Here is a 19,651-nt window from a genome sequence, read left to right on the forward strand (position 1 = left end):
GTTATAAATGATTAAGGGTAAAATATTGTAAAGTTGAGATGGTAAGTTGACACAAAAAAAATTTAAATGCCAATATATAAATATGCTCATAGTTCGGATGGAAAAATATAAGTAACCCTAAACATTACGAGAGAATACTAAGAAATCTACGCATTCAAATTACATGTACAATAGAAGGTAATTTCATTGAAGATAAATGACTACAATTATATCTCTCCAGCTTGTGTTGTTTTATTTAGTAGTACTTTTTTAATTTTATAACCATTTTCTAACCATTAATTTCTTAACCATTTTTTATGAAAACAAGTTATCAATTAAAAGAAGTAATTTGATAATTTTAAAGGACAAAATGCATAAAATCACCATGTGTTTTAAAAAGTCTGTAAAATAAACTCTCTTGTTATGAGAATAGGCTAAAAGCCCCCCTATGTTTTGTAAAACTCAGGTCAATCGCCCCCTCTCTGTTAAATCTAACTAATAGTGTTAATTTTTTAAAAAATAACCGTTATACCCTTACTTATTATATAATATTTCTTATATTAATGACCGTTGGATCTTTTTTGATCAAATACTAATCGTTAGATCTAATCGATTAATCTCAACCGTTAGATTTTAAAAAAATAAAAGGTTTAGATTCAACAAATTATTTAACTTATATTATATATAAATACTTTAAAATTTTAAAAATATATTATTATTATATATTTAAAAAATAAGCTAACTACCCACCCTACCCGATAGCCCCCACCCCCCACACCCCCGGCTTCCCCCATTCTCGACGCTGGAGATGATTTTATTTAAAATTATCGTATTTATGTAAATTCTTTACCAAATTGAGTGAGACCGGTCTCGTTAGAATTGTTTTAAAGAGACGAGTCTAATGGTGGTGGTTTGAGATCGAGATTCGACCGGACGGAGACGAATCGACGGAAAACATGTTCGGAGGTCGTGACTTGAGCCCACTCTCTATGATTGACGAAAATTCAAATTGAAGATATGAAAATGTTCGTCTTGAAGAGATGATTCGAATGGTACCATTGGCCATTAAAAATTCATCCGGACGGCGCTGGAAACTTATTTCTAAGTTTTCGGCGAAAAAGGGACCAAAATTGCCATTTTTCCCTTTTTTTATTTTTTAATTAATTTTAATTATATCAATTAAAATATATTTTAGTTAATTAAGAATATTTTAAATAATTATAATCATTAAATATTTTGACTAATTAGTAATAATTATAATAATAATTACTACCATTAAATATTTATTTTAATTAATTAAAAATAATAGTTAGATTTAATAATTAACAAATATAAAATTATTTGAATAAATATAATTTAATTTAATATTTTAATTTAAATTTAATATGAAAAAATATAATTTATTCTGTAAGGTGAGAAATGACAAAAGGGACACACGAAACAAGCCAAAAAGCCCTTTGTATGTTACATAGATCCATAGAGGGGTATTTTAGTCCAAAATATGATTAAATATGAACCTAAAGCGCTAAAAATGACTACCAAACGCAGTAGGCACGCGCCTTTTCCACTTTCCATTAGTTGCTAACGGAATTGGGGTTTTTTGCTGACTAAAACAAAACAGGAGGGGGATTTTAGGCCTATTCTGAAAATTGGAGGGTGTTTTTTACATACTTTCTAAAACACAGGGGGATTTTATGAATTTTGTCCAATTTTAAATTAAAAACAATCTAACTAAAAGGAACTACAAAAATTAATACAATTCAACAATACGTAATTTAGTGAATTTTAAATTAGTTATGTTAAATATAGTTTCATATTAAATAACAATATTAACTACTTATATGCTAAAATATCTTAAAACATTATTCATTAATATTGAGTACCAACTTTATAAATTCAAAATTTTAAACAATTTATGTGCATTTCATATGCATATATAGAAAATATTCATACATTACAACGGATTTATAATACTCTTTTTTTAAATAAGAAGTTGAAAATAGTTTAAAATAGTTGAACATATCGAATTATTAGTTAAAAATTCAATAAATTAATTTTTTAAAAATCTCAATGATCGAGCATCAAAATATAAAAAAAATTAATTTCAATTTGCCTTTCTTTTAACATCTTCAATAAAAGAAGAAAAGAGTAGAATGTCTATATTTGCACTGCATTATCAAATTTATTACAATCATGAATCAGTAAAGTTTAATTGTTCCTTTCTGGAAATAAAAAGAATAAAGAAAAGCTAAGGAATAAAGATGATATATGCATCTTTCTCTCTACTTCGTTATGTCTTTTAAGCTGTTTGGTTTAATTTCTTTCTTATCAAAGACCGGTCAACCGTGGCCCTTTCAGGAAGAATTTCATTGAGTGCGAATCATATTTTTATTTTTCGATATTCAAGAACTCCACTAAATACATACCTTCTCGATCCAATCAAAAGGTAATTAGTTTGGTTCATCACTTCGCGTCTAATTCTTTGAACCTCATCAAATGGAATTAGACTTGTGAACCCCATACTGATTTTGTGTGTTTTGGTGACTTAGAAATATCACACTAGATCCAATCCAATGTGCAACTGATAAGCTCCTTTTGGCCTACAAAATAGCTTTTGTGGTCTATCTCCTTCTTAGAAAAGGTTTTGAAATCTAATGGATCCAAATCGCCTATTTCTAATGCTCTTTGAGTCCATCACTCTTTCTCATCCTCAACTAGAAGACATTGTCCAACCAGACTTGTAAACTTGATTATCATTTTATTCCTTATTTCAGTATGCATAATCCAATTATAAGATAATATAAATTTTATGTTTCACCCAATAGACATGAATCCCATTTAATGTCAGATAAAAGACTTTATTGATTAAAATATATAATCAAAATTGTCCAACAATAATTGAAATCACTATTTCTATCATGCTAGGTCACATAAACACTATACTAACATGATCACCAACTAAGCCTAACTAAGTCCCAAGTCTTTACAACAACAGCCCCTCTATCGCTAAGTCTTCTTGTTTCAACTTTTTTATTCCTCATCATCACCTACAAACCATTCGCAGATTATGAATTCAGTGGTATCCAATACCATGGGTAGAATGGAGATTATGTTAATACTCAACTAAAGATTTTACCTTCATCGGAGAGGAGCTCAGGACAGTCCCTCTTCCAATAGCCCTTCACTCAGAATGCAAACATCATTCGTAATCCTTGACTGACGAACAATCTTCCTTTTTCCATTACCCCCGCCTGATAGCGTAACATGATCACTTGAAATTGTAGAAGCAGTAGAAGAAGTCTCATCACTCTTCCTCTTCCCCCCTTTACCACCTTAGCCCTTAAATTTAAAGGTCGAAGCCTTTCCCACTAGTACCGCCAGGTGCAGATTTTTAAATCGTTGCCTTGTACTGGACCAATATATTAATCAACTCATGAAGATTTTTCTCAATCCCATTCATGTTTTAGTTGATAATAAAATGATGGAAAAGGGGAGGTAGTGATTGTAAGATCACGTTCATTCTCGAAATCAGCCAGGCGGTCTTTCAGCTTTTCTACTTGGGATAGGATCATCACTCGACGCTTCAGTACGGACGATCCCTCAACTATTGTGCATCACCTTTTCCACGTGCTTCGGAGGATTTCAAGTGAATCACGTTGCTTGGTGTTAGACCCAATCCATCAACCAAATCATAGGGCAGACTACCACCGCCCCACGACTCATGAGATTGAGAAGTAGGTGTGTATTAACTTCGTTCACAATAATAGTGCAGCTTTATTTCTATCCAAACGTGCCACGACTTGTGAGACCACGTATGGGTTAAATAAACTTCCTCACTACATTATCGTGGATGAAAGACATGTAATAACAATCCTTTTTTTATTTTTATTTTGGGTCTAATATTTTAAATTGGTCCGACCAAGTGAGGGTTATTTGTTATTTATATGACCGAGACCTTATCACATTTAATATTTTTCATGCATAATATTCTAAATATTAAAAGCATTAATTAAAATGCATGACACGCGAAAATAAAAGTCTAGCACGCCACTATTGGATAGTCACAAGCCCAATAGCCTATGCGATCTACTGAACTCATAGTAGATCCATGGTCAGTCTAGGGTAGGCCGATTAACATACTATGGGCTTTGTAAGCTCTCTTTATTTCTTCATCTCCTTCGTGGGCCTCGATCTTCGGGGCTCTTCTCCATGGGCCAACCCATGGATTTCTCCATAGGCCTCCATCGTTTGAGCTAGTTCTTTCAATTGTTACAAAAAATAAAACTAAACCTCCCTAACTATTACGCTTATTACAACTAAAAAAAAACCCAAACAGAAGTTGCGGGAGTTACATAAATAGGGAGAAAATATGCCTTAAACAATTAGGCTAATAATAGAGAGATAAGAAAATAAGTGGCACGCATGCCACAACCCAACAGAAAATAAACCATCCAATGGGTTTTGTGATCATTCATGTTAATCCAATTAATAGAACAACACATTTTATTTTCAAAATAAATATGCATAAAAAATATAACACAAACCATGCATTATAATAATGATATCTAATATCATATATTAATCACATACCCAATCCAAGGGCTTCTATAATAAAAATAATGCAACTTAATTATGGAATTAAGTTTTTTGTTTTTTTTTTCTGCATTTCCTAGAATCAATTATATTTTAGATATTCCAAATTTTGAGAAAAATTCTCAAGCCCAAAATTAAATGCAAAATTAAAATATCTAAAAGCCTAGATTTAGATATGCAATTAAAACAAAAGTCATGATTCCAAAGTCGATTAAAACATGTTATCATGTAAATCCACATTATACATGTTAGATTCTAGGCCTAAACACTGAACCGGGCTCAGATAATACTTGAAGTGAATGGATCGGCCCAGGAACCGCGGTGGAAGCCCAAAAAATCGAAAATAGGGATTTAACATACAATTAAATCTTGATTAATGGGTGTACCCGTGATCTTTTCTTTGACCTTCAGTGCTAAAATAAAACAAAGAAGGCCAATAATTACGAGAAAAATAAATAAGAGGGATGAAAATACTAAATGAGATTTTTACCATTGTTGTTTTTTTTGTTCGACTACAATCGTTGATTCCTAATTCTGTATCGTTCACCGTGAGATCTCGGTCTAGAGTGCCTTCAAAGACTAACACACCACCACTAAAGGATGTGGATATTTTGTGCTAGCAAAAAAACTCCACACATGTGCAAAGAATCAATAACGTTATTGTTTAACATTTGATCCTCTGTTCCTCTTTGGATCTCTAAGATCTTAAGAGGGTTTTTGGAGAGAAAATAGGAGAGAAATTTCATGAGTATATTTTTGCAGCAGCTGCTGGTCTGCTGTGAGTATTTTAGAGGCTTTATATATGATCGAGTCACAAGATACCAAGGAGCCTTGACCTAGCAAGACTCCTTAAACCATCTAATACCTCTATGCCACACCACACCCAAGGAGGAGTTTTGACTCCTTAACTTAGCCATGGTCTAACAAAGGACTCGGGTTTGCATTTTAATGGATCTAGCTTGATTAATTAAAATTAAATCAAGCCCATGTTTAATGGACTTTAAATCAAACATAATTTAATTTATAAGTCCAATATTAAAATATACTTTAATTCAATTAAAGGATCCAAGCCTTTTATTATCTCTCTTTTAACTTATAAATCTATTTCATAAATCGGACCAAGCCCAGTAAAATTAATCCCATTAATTTTGATAGCTAACTTGAAATTCTAATTAATCCAATTAATTAAACTAAAGTCATCCATTGAATGGATTGGTCTAAATAAATGATCCAATCAGTTATTCTCTCGAAGATTTAATTTAATTCAATTAAATTAATCTGACTCTTCTAGAATTAATTCCAACCCTTTATAGTGGTAGGGTGTGACTCTTTAAGTTTACCCTCAGCTAGACTTGGGCGTGTGCGACCAACAAAATTAACTAAATGCAATTTAATTTATTATTTTGGATTATAGCATAATCGGAAATAGCTCATTACAATGTGTGGTCGTGTAGCAATGGTCCATGGTACTAGAAACTAGGTGAATAGCGGCGTGAACATGTTGGCGCCGAACCTATACAAGTACGGTCCTACTTTTAACTGTCTCTCGATCGTAGAATTGGGCATGGAATTAGGCGTCGGTTCCCATCTTTGACTAGGCAACAATGCTTAATACTCGAGATGCATTTACTCTACTGATCTGATATTAAAAACCTATCCCTGATCGACTAATCATTTTGGCTAAATACTTTTATATTTTAAACTATTTTAGAGCACTTAGGAGAACTCACTGACACATACTAACAGGGGACGAATCCTCTCTAGAAATCCACCATCCTTGCTACATACTCGGAATGCACTGGATAAGGCTTATGACGATCATGTCGCACGACACAATCACCACTCGTTGTTTGGTTGTGACATTGAAAACCCCATTCAACATCAATGGTAAACACAACCAAACCCCGTTCATGAACTCTTACCGTATAAATAAATCTAATATTATTCAATAAAGATTGAAGAATGACTAACAACCAATCTAATTGGCTTTTTGTCATTCATTCCAATAATCTCATGGCTCATTCGGAATGCAATTAATTCATGTATTTGGACATTTTGTAGTCCATGATTAATATGAAAGTAAGTAAGATGTAGTATCCATCACTTGATGATATTGATTGCATCTATTTATTTTATTTTATTTTGTTTTAGTTTTGTAATAACGCTATTGTATGCAGTAGTAAATCAGTTTCCTGAATTTTTTTACATGAATTCTTCATTATATGTCACCGAAATTAATCACACAACGTATTCCTCATTAATATTCAAGAATATATTCCTCATTAATATTCAAGAATATAGCAATGATTAATACACTTTTATAGATATCATAAATGTTAACATACGATCACAATTTGTGTTAGTCGTCTTATATTAATATATTCGCATTATACATTTATTCATAAATCTCAAATGCAATCACGAACAATTTGATTTAATTTATCCCTATGCACATCGACAAGAAATATATTTAATCCTATTTGCGACTAGTTAAAACTTGCTGATACATTTAGTACGGTTAACAAAAGAGGTAATACCTACTCAAACTAAATTAATACTCACTTCCATATGAGTATGCTCAACGAAGGTGTAAACCGTACTCAAACTAAATTAATACTTACTTTCATATGATGCTTCTACATATGTACGAACAAAATTTATTATCTCTTCTTATACCAATTAAACTAGTGTTCGAGTAGTTAGTATATATTACTAAAATTATCAAAATTATAAATTTTGTTCATACATATGTAGAAGCATCATATGGAAGTAAGTACAAATTTAGTTTGAGTACGGATTACCTCCTTCGTTGATAATACTCATATGGAAGTGAGTATTAATTTAGTTTGAATAGTGTAGAGTGGAAATCACCAAAAAATCCTATCCAACTATTACAAAAATTGGAGTACGAAACTCCTTAAGATTATTACAGGCCATATACAACTTAAATGATAATAATAAATGAAAGAAATAATGAAATAATTAAATCAACAGTATAGTGATTAACAGGCTCAGAGTATCCAGATCCAATATCTCGATAAAGGAATACAGTCACAAGGCACCGTTTCCACAATAAACCGACTCACGGTAACTCCACAAACCCAGAACCCGACCACAACTCCGATCATTCAGATCTTAGTATCACACGGCCACAAAGACGCCAACTTAATATTTCACAAAGAACTTTGGTGAATGGTGAAGTAGATATTCAACTTTATTCATGTTTTAGCCGAAAGGCAGAATCTCCTATTTAATGGGGTAAAAACTGTGGTAGAGAAGGAAAACCTTGGTAGCTTTCCTAAAACCATTAGATTGGTTTTGGAAAGTGGCCAAGGATCACGGAGAAGAGAAGGAAGAAATTCATAGAGAGGATTTGGAGAGGAGAGGAAGTAGACGGCGCAGAAAAAACAGAGAAGAGGAAAAGGGAGATTTAAGGTTACAAATATGATATAAGTAGGTAGATAGAATGGATTGGGTTACCGGGTCGGTTGTGGACTACCAAGTGGGTCAGGTAATTGGGCTGCAAGGTCGGCCTTTTAATAAGTCATTGGGCTACAAATTATAAGAAGTAGGGATACATCTTTTGTTGATCGTACTAGATGTATCGGCAAGTTTTAACTAGTTGCAAATAGGATTATATATATTTCTTGTTGATCATGCTAATCGCACGGACATGAGTTTTAAATGGTATAAATAGGATTACATACATATTTCGTTGATCAAAGCATTGAATATTCATTCTTTCATACTAATTGTACTGCCATTAATTTTAACTCAATGTATCAGTAGGACTACATAATTTTGTTTATCATACTAATTGTTCATATGCAGGAAGGTATATTTATATTTTGGTAGTAAAAGCATCACATAATGTTTGTACCCTAATTGTACGGACATTGATTTTAGACTGGATCAAGGCAATAACTTCTTTGGTTGACCATAGTAATTGCGAGTACATGATTTTTCACTTCATGGTCATAATAAATAAACGGAACATGATTCTTTACTTGGTATAAATAGGATCGCACAAGACTAGGATTATATTTCAAAATAATTCTATAAACAAAGTTTAATTTGGTAACTAGGATTAAATATTTCGTTGATGGAAGCACCATAAATGTACCTATATGATATTTATTAACTCAGATAAATGTTAAAAGAATTAATCACACATCTTATTCCTCGTTCATATTAAAGAATATAGCAATGATTAATACGCTTCTATAGATATCATAAATGTTAACATGCGATCACAATTCGTGTTAGTCGTTTTATACTAATATATTCGTATTAAACATTTATTCATCAACCTCAAATGCAATCGAGAATAATTTGATTTAATTTGTAAATTTATTCAAGAACTCCGGATATATATGTGTACATATATATCCACCTACACACCCATAGTATTTTGACTTATATTTTATTTATAACACTAATTATTTTAGTAATTTAAATTTTATTAATTTTATAATTTTGATAATTTTAGTCTTGTAAAAACTAATTTTCATAATTGGTGTAGGACAAAAAATGACACCCCCTCATAAATTACAAGACAGAAACTGTACTTCTATACCTATACAAGTAAGTAGGATTTAACATTTCAATATAACACTAACTGCACGTACACTAGTTTAATTCGTATAAGAAGAGATAATAAATTTTTTTCATACATATGTAGAAGCATCATAATGAGGAAGTATTAATTTAGTTTGAGTACGGATTACATCCTTCGTTGATCATACTCATATGGAAGTGAGTATTAATTTAGTTTGAGTAGGGATTACATCTTTTGTTGATCGTATTAAATGAATCAGCAAGTTTTAACTAGATGCAAATAGGATTATATATATTTCTTGGTGATAATGCTAATCAAACGAACATGAGTTTAAATTGGTATAAATCGGATTACATATATATTTCGCTGATCAAAGCATTGAATATTAATGCTTTCACACTGATTGTACCGCCATGAATTTTAACTCAGTATATCAGTAGGACTACAAAATTTTGTTGATTATACTAATTGTTCATATGCAGTCTGTTTCAGATCTATGTTTTCTTTGGAAATGAAACGAGCCACAATGTTCATACTAGGCTCTATTTCTCCCATGCTTCATTAGCATCTCCACCATGTCGAAGGAATACCTCTTTGGCGTTCAACCGATGGATTTGCCACCCGAATTCCTACCTCATCCTCAAAATATTTTCAACTTGACGGCATGCTAAATTGTAAGTGTTCATCTTAATTTCATCAATAGCTGCCTTAAGAAGTTTAGCCCTAGTTTCACCATCTACAAGACCCTGACTCCTGAAGAACTCATCCATCTCGGGAACCCCAATGGCACGCCTAATCCCATAATCATAGTCACGAATTTGGGGTCAAAAAATGCCTTACCCTCCTCTACCAACCCGCTATCCACCATCTGATCAAACCTTTTCGACACGTATGAATGCAAGACCGGGATCGCCACGTCCATCTAGAGAAAGCAGTACTCGTACTTGGAGGGAAACTCAGTGTCGTCATTGACAAGTGCCTGTATGAAGGAATTAGACCCTCAAACAATGATTGACAATAGATTCTTTTGTATGATGGCATCAACAGCGAGCAATGCATGATGGACAAAATCATGTTCAGTGAAATCCACCTCGCGATCAATGATTGCGAGCAAATGGTGTGGCACACCGCGACATTTCTCATTGCTCACCTTACTGGTTACTATGTCTAGGCCCTTGTAGACCCAAGTTTTATCCGAGTTGAAGACCTCTGGCCCGAAACGGGTGGCCAGGACTATCGCCAGGCGTGATTTGCCTGTGGCAGTGGCACCCAACACTACCACCACCTTATCCTTCCCATGGTGCTTGTTCATCATGCCCCCAACTGAATAGTTTGTCATGCTGGACTGTGCTGGCTTCCAGGAGGAGATCCACATTCTAATTGGTAGTTACTTTACTTTTTTTAACATCTGTCAATTTCATTGCACAAATAAAAAAAAGAAAAAGGCCATGTGTTAGAACTCTCTCAATCAAAAGAAACAAAACATGTATCAAATACAATCTACTATTTTAGAATATCTATCTATCATAGAGAGACAAGCCCTTTTCAATTCTTAGATTAATTTCTCTTCTTCAAAAGGATTTGTTTAAATAAAAACTTCAAACATTTGTGGGCTTTAGAGAGAATTACGAACAAGTTTCATTGATGTTAAAGAAATTACCTAGACAATTGTTTGAAACATGAAGAAACATAGGATGTGCAGGGGGGTATTTATACATACATACTTACATAGGATATGCAACAAATCAAGCCATGCCTAGTAATAACTTCACCCCTAACCCTATCCACTTAATATATAATAATTCAAATAAATCATGAGCAAGGCTCTGTCCAAAATACTGTATTTTTTACTGTATCTAAAAATTAGAAAAAGAATCATTAATTATTGCGAAGCTATCGTCAAAAGATAATGCCAATACTAATCATAATTAAGATGTCAAAATTTACACCGTACAGGTACCATAAGAGATGCAATAAATCCATCGATAATTATTTGTTGTAAATAAATTATTCTTTGGATGTATAATGAGTAATTTTACTGTATCAAATGAGAAAAAAATTATGATAAATTAAAAGATAATGATGAAGTACTTAGTGATTATCCATATCTTACGTAGGATTTGCTTTTGAGTGAAATCGAGTGAGTTTAAGTATTCTCATTAATTCATCTACCTACTATATCTGTAAAACATATATTATAATGAAAAAATCTATATTAATTGAACGTTAATAAATCTGCTCTACATATTTAATCTCTTATTTAGATTTACTGAAATTTAATTGGAGCAATTTCTGAATGTTAATTATACTAGTCTTGTAATTGTTACTGTATGCAATTGATTCATGTATTTGGACATTTTGTGGTTCATGATTAATATGAAAGTAATTAAGTTGCAGTATCCATCCGTTGATGATACTGATTGCATCCATTTTACTATATTTTATTTTGTTTTAGTTTTGTAATAACGCTATTGTATGCAGAAGTAAATCAGTTTCCTGAATTATTTTACATGAATTCTTCATTATATGTTATAGGAATTAATCACACAACTTATTCCTCGTTAATATTCAAGAATATAACAATGATTAATACGCTTTTATAGATATCATAAATGTTAACATGCGATCACAATTCGTGTTAGTCGTCTTATATAAGTATATTTGCATTATACATTTATTCATCAATATCAAATGCAATCGCGAACAATTTTATTTAATTTATCCCTATGCACATCCAACAGGAAATATATATAATCCTATTTGAGACTAGTTAAAACTTGCCGATACATTTAGTACGATCAACAAAAGATGTTATCCCTACTCAAACTAACTTAATACTCACTTCCATATGAGTATGATCAACGAAGGATGTAATCCGTACTCATACTAAACTAATACTTAGTTCTATATGATGCTTCTACATATGTACGAACAAAATTTATTATCTCTACTTGTACCAATTAAACTAGTGTTCGAGCAGTTAGTATAAATTACTAAAATTATCAAAAATTATAAATTTTGTTCATACATATGTAGAAGCATCATTTGGAAGTAAATATAAATTTAGTTTGAGTACGGATTACCTCATTTGTTGATCATACTCATATGGAAGTGAGTACTAATTTAGTTTGAGTAGTGTAGAGTGGAAATCACCCGAAAATCCTATCCAACTATTACAAAAATTGGAGTTTGAAACTCCTTAAGATTATTACAGGCCAATATACAACTTAAATGATAATAACAAATGAAAGAAATAATGAAATAATTAAATCAACAGTATAGTGATTAACATGCTCAAAGTTGCCAGATCTAATATCTCGATAAAGGAATACGGTCACAAGGCACCATTTCAACAATAAACTGACTCACGGTAACTCCACAAACCAAGAACCCGACCACAACTCCGATCACTCAAATCTCAATATCAGACGGTCACAAAGACCCCAACTTAATAATTCACAAAGAACTTTGGTGAATGGTGAAGGAGATAAACAGCTTGGTTCATGTTTTAGCAGAAAGGGACAATCCCCTATTTAAAGGGGTGAATACTGTGGTTAGACAAGGAAAACCTTGGTGGCTTCCATAAAACCATTAGACTGATTTAGGAAAGCGGCCATGGCTCCCGAAGAAGAGAAGGAAAAAAATCATTGAGAGCATTTGAGAGGAGAGGAAGTAGACGGCGCAGAAAGAACAGAGAAGAGGGAAAGTGAGATTTAGGGTTACGGATGTGATATAAGTAGGTAGATAGGATGGGTCGGGTTACCGGGTCAGTTGTGGGCTGCCAAGTGGGTCAGGTAATTGGGCTGCCAAGGTCGGCCTTTTAATAAGTCATTGGGCAACAAATTATAAAACGTAGGGAGTACATCTTTTGTTGATCGTACTAAATTTAACGACAAGTTTTAACTAGTTGCAAATAGGATTATGTATATTTCTTGTTGATCATGCTAATCGCACGGACATGAGTTTTAATTGGTATAAATAGGATTACATATATATTTCATTGATCAAAGCATTGAATGTTCATGCTTTCATACTAATTGTACCGCCATGAATTTTAATTCTGTATATCAGTAGGACTACATAATTTTGTTGATCATACTAATTGTTCATATGCAGGAAGGTACATATATAGTTTGTTAGTAAAAGCATCACATAATGCTTATACCCTAATTGTACGGACATTGGTTTTAGACTGGATCAACATAATCACTTCTTTGGTAGACACAGTAATTGCAATTACACGATTTTTCACATGATGATCATAATAAATACACGAACATTAATTTTTACTTGGTCTAAATAGGATCGCAAAAGACTATATTATAATTTATTGATACAAATATAATTAATATATTCACATTTACAATTAAGATAATTTGGAACTATTCTAGATCATATTAACTGTACTGACATAAGCTTTAAATTGATATGAGTAGGATTATATTTTAAAATTATTCTATAAAAAAAGGTTAATTTGGTAATTAGGACTAAATATTTCGTTGATGGAAGCACCATAAATGTACGTATATGAGTTTTATTAACTTAGATAAATGTTAAAAGAGTTAAACACACATCTTATTCCTCGTTCATATTCAAGAATATAGTGATGATGAATACGCTTCTATAGATATCATAAATATTGACATGCGATCACAATTCGTGCTAGTTGTCTTATACTAATATATTCATAATAAACATTTATTCCTCAACCTCAAATGCAATCGCAAATAATTTGATTTAATTTTCAACTTTATTCAAGAACTCCAGATATATATGTGTACATATATATCCACCTACACACCCATAGTATTTTTACTTATATTTTATTGATAACACTAATTATTTTAGTAATTTTAATTCTATTAATTTTATAATTTTGATAATTTTAATCTTGTAAAAACTAATTTTTATAATTTGTGTAGGACAAAAAATGACACCCCCTCATAAATTACAAGATCGAAACTGTATTTTTATACCTATACAAACAAGTAGGATTTAACATTTTAATGTTCACACTAACTGCTCAAACACTAGTTTAATTGGAAGTGAGTATTAATTTAGTTTGAGTAGGGATTACATCTTCCATTGATCGTACTAAATGAATCGGCAAGTTTAAACTAGATGCAAATAGGATTATATGTATTTCTTGTAGATAATGCTAATCAAACGGACATGATTTTAAATTGGTATAAATTGGATTACATATATATTTCGCTGGTAAAAGCATTGAATATTAATGCTTTCACACTAAAGGCACCGCATATAAATTTTTAATCAGTATATCAGTTGGACTACAAAATTTTGCTGATCATACTAATTGTTCATATGCAGTCGGTTTCGGATCTATGTTTTCTTTGCAAATGAAACGAGCCACAATGTTCATACTAGGCACCAGCACCAATTTCTCCCATGCTTCATTGGCATCTCCGCCACGTCGAAGGAATACCTCTGTGGCATTCAACTGATGGATTTTCCACCCGAATTCCTCCCTCATCCTCAAAATCTTTTCAACTCGACGGCAACCTAATTTGCAAGTGTTTATCTTAATTTCATCAGTAGCTGCCTTAAAAAGCTTATCCCTAGTTTCACCATCGACAAGACCCTCACTCCTAAAGAACTCATCCATCTCCAGGACCCCAATGGCACGCCTAATCCCATAATCATAGTTATGAATTTTTGGGTCAAAAATGCCTTACCCTCCTCCACTAACCCACTATCCACCATCTGATCAACCCTATTTGACACGTATGAATGCAAGACCGAGATCGCCACGTCCATCTAGAGAAAGCAACACTCGTACATGTAGGGAAACTTAGTGTCGTCATTGACAAGTGCCTGTATGAAGCAATTGGACCCTCCAGCAATGATTGGCAACCAATTCTTTTGTACGATTGTATCAGCAGCCAACAATACATGGTGCACAAAATTATATACAGTGAAATCCACCTCGAGATCAATGATTCCGAACAAATGGTGTGCCACACCACGGCATTCCTCATTGCTCACCTTATTTGTTACTATGTCAAGGCCCTTGTAGACTTCAATTTTGTCCGAGTTGATGACCTCTGCCCCGGAACGGGTGGCCAGGTCTATCGCCAGGCGCGATTTGCCTGTGCCAGTGGCACCCAATACCACTACCACCTTATCCTTCCCTCGGTGCTTGTTTATCACGCCCCCAATTGTAAAGTTCGTCATGCTGGATTGTGTTGGCTTCCAGGAGGAGATCGACATTCTAATTTGTATTTATTTTTACTTTTTTTAACACCTGTCAATTTCATCACACAACTTAAAAAGAAAAAGAAAAACGCCACATGTTAGAATTCTCTCAAACAAAACAAATAAAACATGTGCCAAATACAATCTACTATTTTAGAATATATATCTATCATAGAGAAACAAGCCCTTTTCAATTCTTGGATTAATTTCTCTTCTTCAAAAGGATTTGTTTGAAGAAAAACTTCAAACATTTGTGGGCTGTAGAGAGAATAACGAACAAGTTTCATTGATGTGAAAGAAATTACCTAGACAATTGTTTGAAACATGAAAAAACATAGGATGTGTAGGGGGGTATTTATACATACATACTTACACACAATGTGGAACAAATCAAGCCATGCATAGTAATAACTTCCCCTAATCCTATCCACTTACTATATAACAATTCAAATAAATCATGAGCAAGGCTCTATCCAAATTACTGTACCTTTTAATGTATTTCCAAAATAGGAAAAGAATCATTAATTATTGCGAAGCTGTCGTCAAAAGATAATACAAATACTAATCATAACTAAGATGTCAAAATCTACACCGTGCAGGTACGATAATTACTTTTTGTAAAAGAATTATTCTTGGGATGTATAATGAGTAATTTTACCATATAAAATGAGAAAAAAATTATGAGAAATTAAAAGATAATGATGAAGTACTTAGTGATTATCCATATCTTACGTAGGATTTGCTTTTGAGTAAAATCGAGTGATTTGAAGTATTCTCATTAATTCGTCTACCTACTATATCTGAAAAAACATATATTATAATGACAAAATCTATAATAATTGAACATTCATAAATCTGGTCTACAGATTTTATATCTCATTTAGATTTACTGAAATTTAATTAGAGCAAATTTTGAATGTTAATTATACTATTCCTGTAATTGTTACTATATGCAAATGATTTATGTATTTGGACATTTTGTGGTCCATGATTAATATGAAAGTAATTAAGTTGCACTATCCATCTGTTGATGATACTGATTGCATCCATTTATTTTATTTTATTTCATTTTAGTTTTGTAATAACGCTATTGAATGCAGCAGTAAATCAGGTTCCTGAATTATTTTACATGAATCCTTCATTATATGTTATAGGAACACACAACTTATTCCTCGTTAATATTCAAGAATATAGCAACGATTAATATGCTTTTTATAGATATCATAAACATTAACATGCGATCACAATTCGTGTTAGTCGTCTTATATTAATATATACGCATTATACATTTATTCATCAATCTCAAATGCAATCGGGAACAATTTGATTTAATTTATCCCTTTGCACATCAACAAGAAATATATATAATCCTATTTGCGATTAGTTAAAATTTGTCGATACATTTAGTACGATCAACAAAAGATGTAATCCATTAGTTGTTTGTAGTAGCTATTGCAATGGCACTGGATGGAGTACCGACAGTCGGTTTTGGATCTATGTTTTCATTGCAAATGAAACGAGCCACAATGTTCGCACTAGGCACCAGCACCAATTTCTCCCATGCTCATTGGCATCTCCACCACGTCGAAGGAATACCTCTGTGGCGATCAACCGATGGATTTGCCACCCGAATTCCTCCCTCATCCTCAAAATCTTTTCAACTTGACGGCAAGCTAATTTGCAAGTGTTCATCTTAATTTCATCAATAGCTGCCTTAAGAAGCTTACCCCTAGTTTCACCACCGACAAGACCCTCACTACTGAAGAACTCATCCATCTCGGGGACCCCAATGGCACACCTAATCCCATAATCATAGTCACGTATTTTTGGGTCAAAAAATGCCTTATCCTCCTCCACCAACCCGCTATCCACCATCTGATCAACCCTATTCGACACGTATGAATGCAAGACCGGGATCGCTATGTCCATCCAGAGAAAACAACACTCGTACTTGGAGGGAAACTCAGTGTTGACATTTCCAAGTGCCTGTATGAAGGAATTGGACCCTCCAACAATAATTGTCAACCGATTCTTTCGTATGATGGCATCAGTAGCCAGCAATGCATGATGCACAAAATCATGTACAAAGAAATCTACCTCGGGACCAATGATTCCGAGCAAGTGATGTGGCACACTGTGGCATTCCCCAAAACTACTCGTGTTTCAAACAATTGCCTGGCGATAGACCTGGCCACCCGTTTCGGGGCAGATGTCATCAACTCGGAGAAAATTCAGGTCTACAAGGGCCAAAAATTTGTGACTATGATTATGGGATTAGGTGTGCCATTGGGGTCCCCGAGATGGATGAGTTCTTCAGGAGTGAGGGTCTTGTCGATGGTGAAACTAGGGCTAAGATTCTTAAGGCAGCTATTGATGAAATTAAGATGAACACTTGCAAATTAGCTTGCCGTCAAGTTGAAAAGATTTTGAGGATGAGGGAGGAATTCGTGTGGCAAATCCATCGGTTGAACGCCAAAGAGGTATTCCTTCGATGTGGTGGAGATGCCAATGAAGCATCGGAGAAATTGGTGTTGGTGCCTAGTACGAACATTGTGGTTCGTTTCATTTGCAAAGAAAATATAGATCCGAAACCGACTATCGGTACTCCATCCAGTGCCATTGTAGTAGCTACTACAAACAACTAGTGAATCGGAACAATTTTCGGCCTTTTAATAAGTCAGTGTGCTACAAATTATAACAAGTAGGGATTACATCTTTTGTTGATCGTACTAAATGTATCGGCAAGTTTTAACTAGTTGCAAAAAGGATTATGTATATTTCTTGTTGATCATTCTAATCGCACGGACATGAGTTTTAATTGGTATAAATAAGAGTACATATATATTTCGTTGATCAAAGCATTAAATAATCATGCTTTCATACTAATTGTACCGCCATGAATTTAACTCAGTATATCAGTAGGACTACATAATTTTTTTGATCATACTAATTCTTCATATGCATGAAGATACATATATATTTTGTTAGTGAAAGCATGAGATAATGTTTGTACCCTAATTGTACTGACAGTGGTTTTAGAATAGATCAACATAATAACTTATTGTGTAGACCATAGTAATTCCAAGTACACGATTTTTTCCTTAATGATCATGATAAATACACGGGACATGAATTTTTACTTGATATAGATAGGATCGCACAAGACAATATTATACTGTATTGATACAAGAATCAGTAATATATTCACATTTATAATCAAGATAATTTGGAACTATTCTTGATCTTATTAATTGAACTGACATGAGCTTTAAATTGATATGAGTAGGATTATATTTCAAAATAATTCTATAAACAAAGTTTAATTTGGTAACTAGGACAAAATATTTCGTTAATGGAAGCACCATAAATGGACGTATATGAGTTTTATTAATCTAGATAAATGTTACAAGAATTAATCACACATCTTATTCTTCGTTCATATTCAAGAATATAGCGATGATTAATACGCTTCTATAGATATCATAAATGTTATCATGCGATCACAATTCGTGTTAGTCATCTTATACTAATATATTCGTATTACACATTTATTCATCAACCTCAAATGCAATCGAGAATAAATTGATTTAATTTTCCACTTTATTCAAGAACTCTGGATATATGTGTGTTAATATATGTCCACCTACACACCCATAGTATTTTGACTTATATTTTATTTGATAACACTAATTATTTTAGCAATTTTAGTTCTATTAATTTTATAATTTTGATAATTTTAGTCTTGTAAAAACTAATTTTCATAATTTGTATAGGACAAAAAATGACAACCCCTAATAAATTACAGGACAGAAACTGTATTTTTATACCTATATAAATAAGTAGGATTTAATATTTTAATGTTCACACTAACTGCTCGAACACTAGCTTAATTGGAATAAGTAGAGATAATAAATTTTGTTCGTACATATGTAGAAGCATCATATGGAAGTAAGTATTAATTTAGTTTGTATACGGATTACATCCTTCGTTGATGATACTCATATGGAAGTGAGTATTAATTTAGTTTGAGTATGGATTACATCATTCGTTGATCGTACTAAATGAATCGGCAAGTTTTAACAAGATGCAAATAGGATTATATGTATTTCTTGTAGATAATGCTATTCAATCATACATGATTTTCGTTGATCGTAATAAATGAATCGACAATATTTAACAAGATGCAAATAGGATTATATGTATTTCTTGTAGATAATGCTATTCAAACGGACATGATTTTAAATTGGTATAAATTGGATTACATATATATTTCGCTGATCAAAGCATTGAATATTAATGCTTTCA

General features: G+C 32.6%; 2 pseudogenes; both read right to left on the minus strand.

The window, feature by feature from the left end:
• Positions 1–9,759: 9,759 nt before the first annotated feature.
• On the minus strand, positions 9,760–10,505 carry LOC110012029 (adenylate isopentenyltransferase 3, chloroplastic pseudogene; annotated as a pseudogene).
• Positions 10,506–14,438: 3,933 nt separating this feature from the next.
• On the minus strand, positions 14,439–15,325 carry LOC105162357 (adenylate isopentenyltransferase 5, chloroplastic pseudogene; annotated as a pseudogene).
• Positions 15,326–19,651: the final 4,326 nt, after the last annotated feature.

The sequence above is a fragment of the Sesamum indicum genome, linkage group LG5 (assembly GCF_026168435.1).
Source record: "Sesamum indicum cultivar Baizhima isolate 11 linkage group LG5, ASM2616843v1, whole genome shotgun sequence".
NCBI lineage: Eukaryota > Viridiplantae > Streptophyta > Magnoliopsida > Lamiales > Pedaliaceae > Sesamum > Sesamum indicum.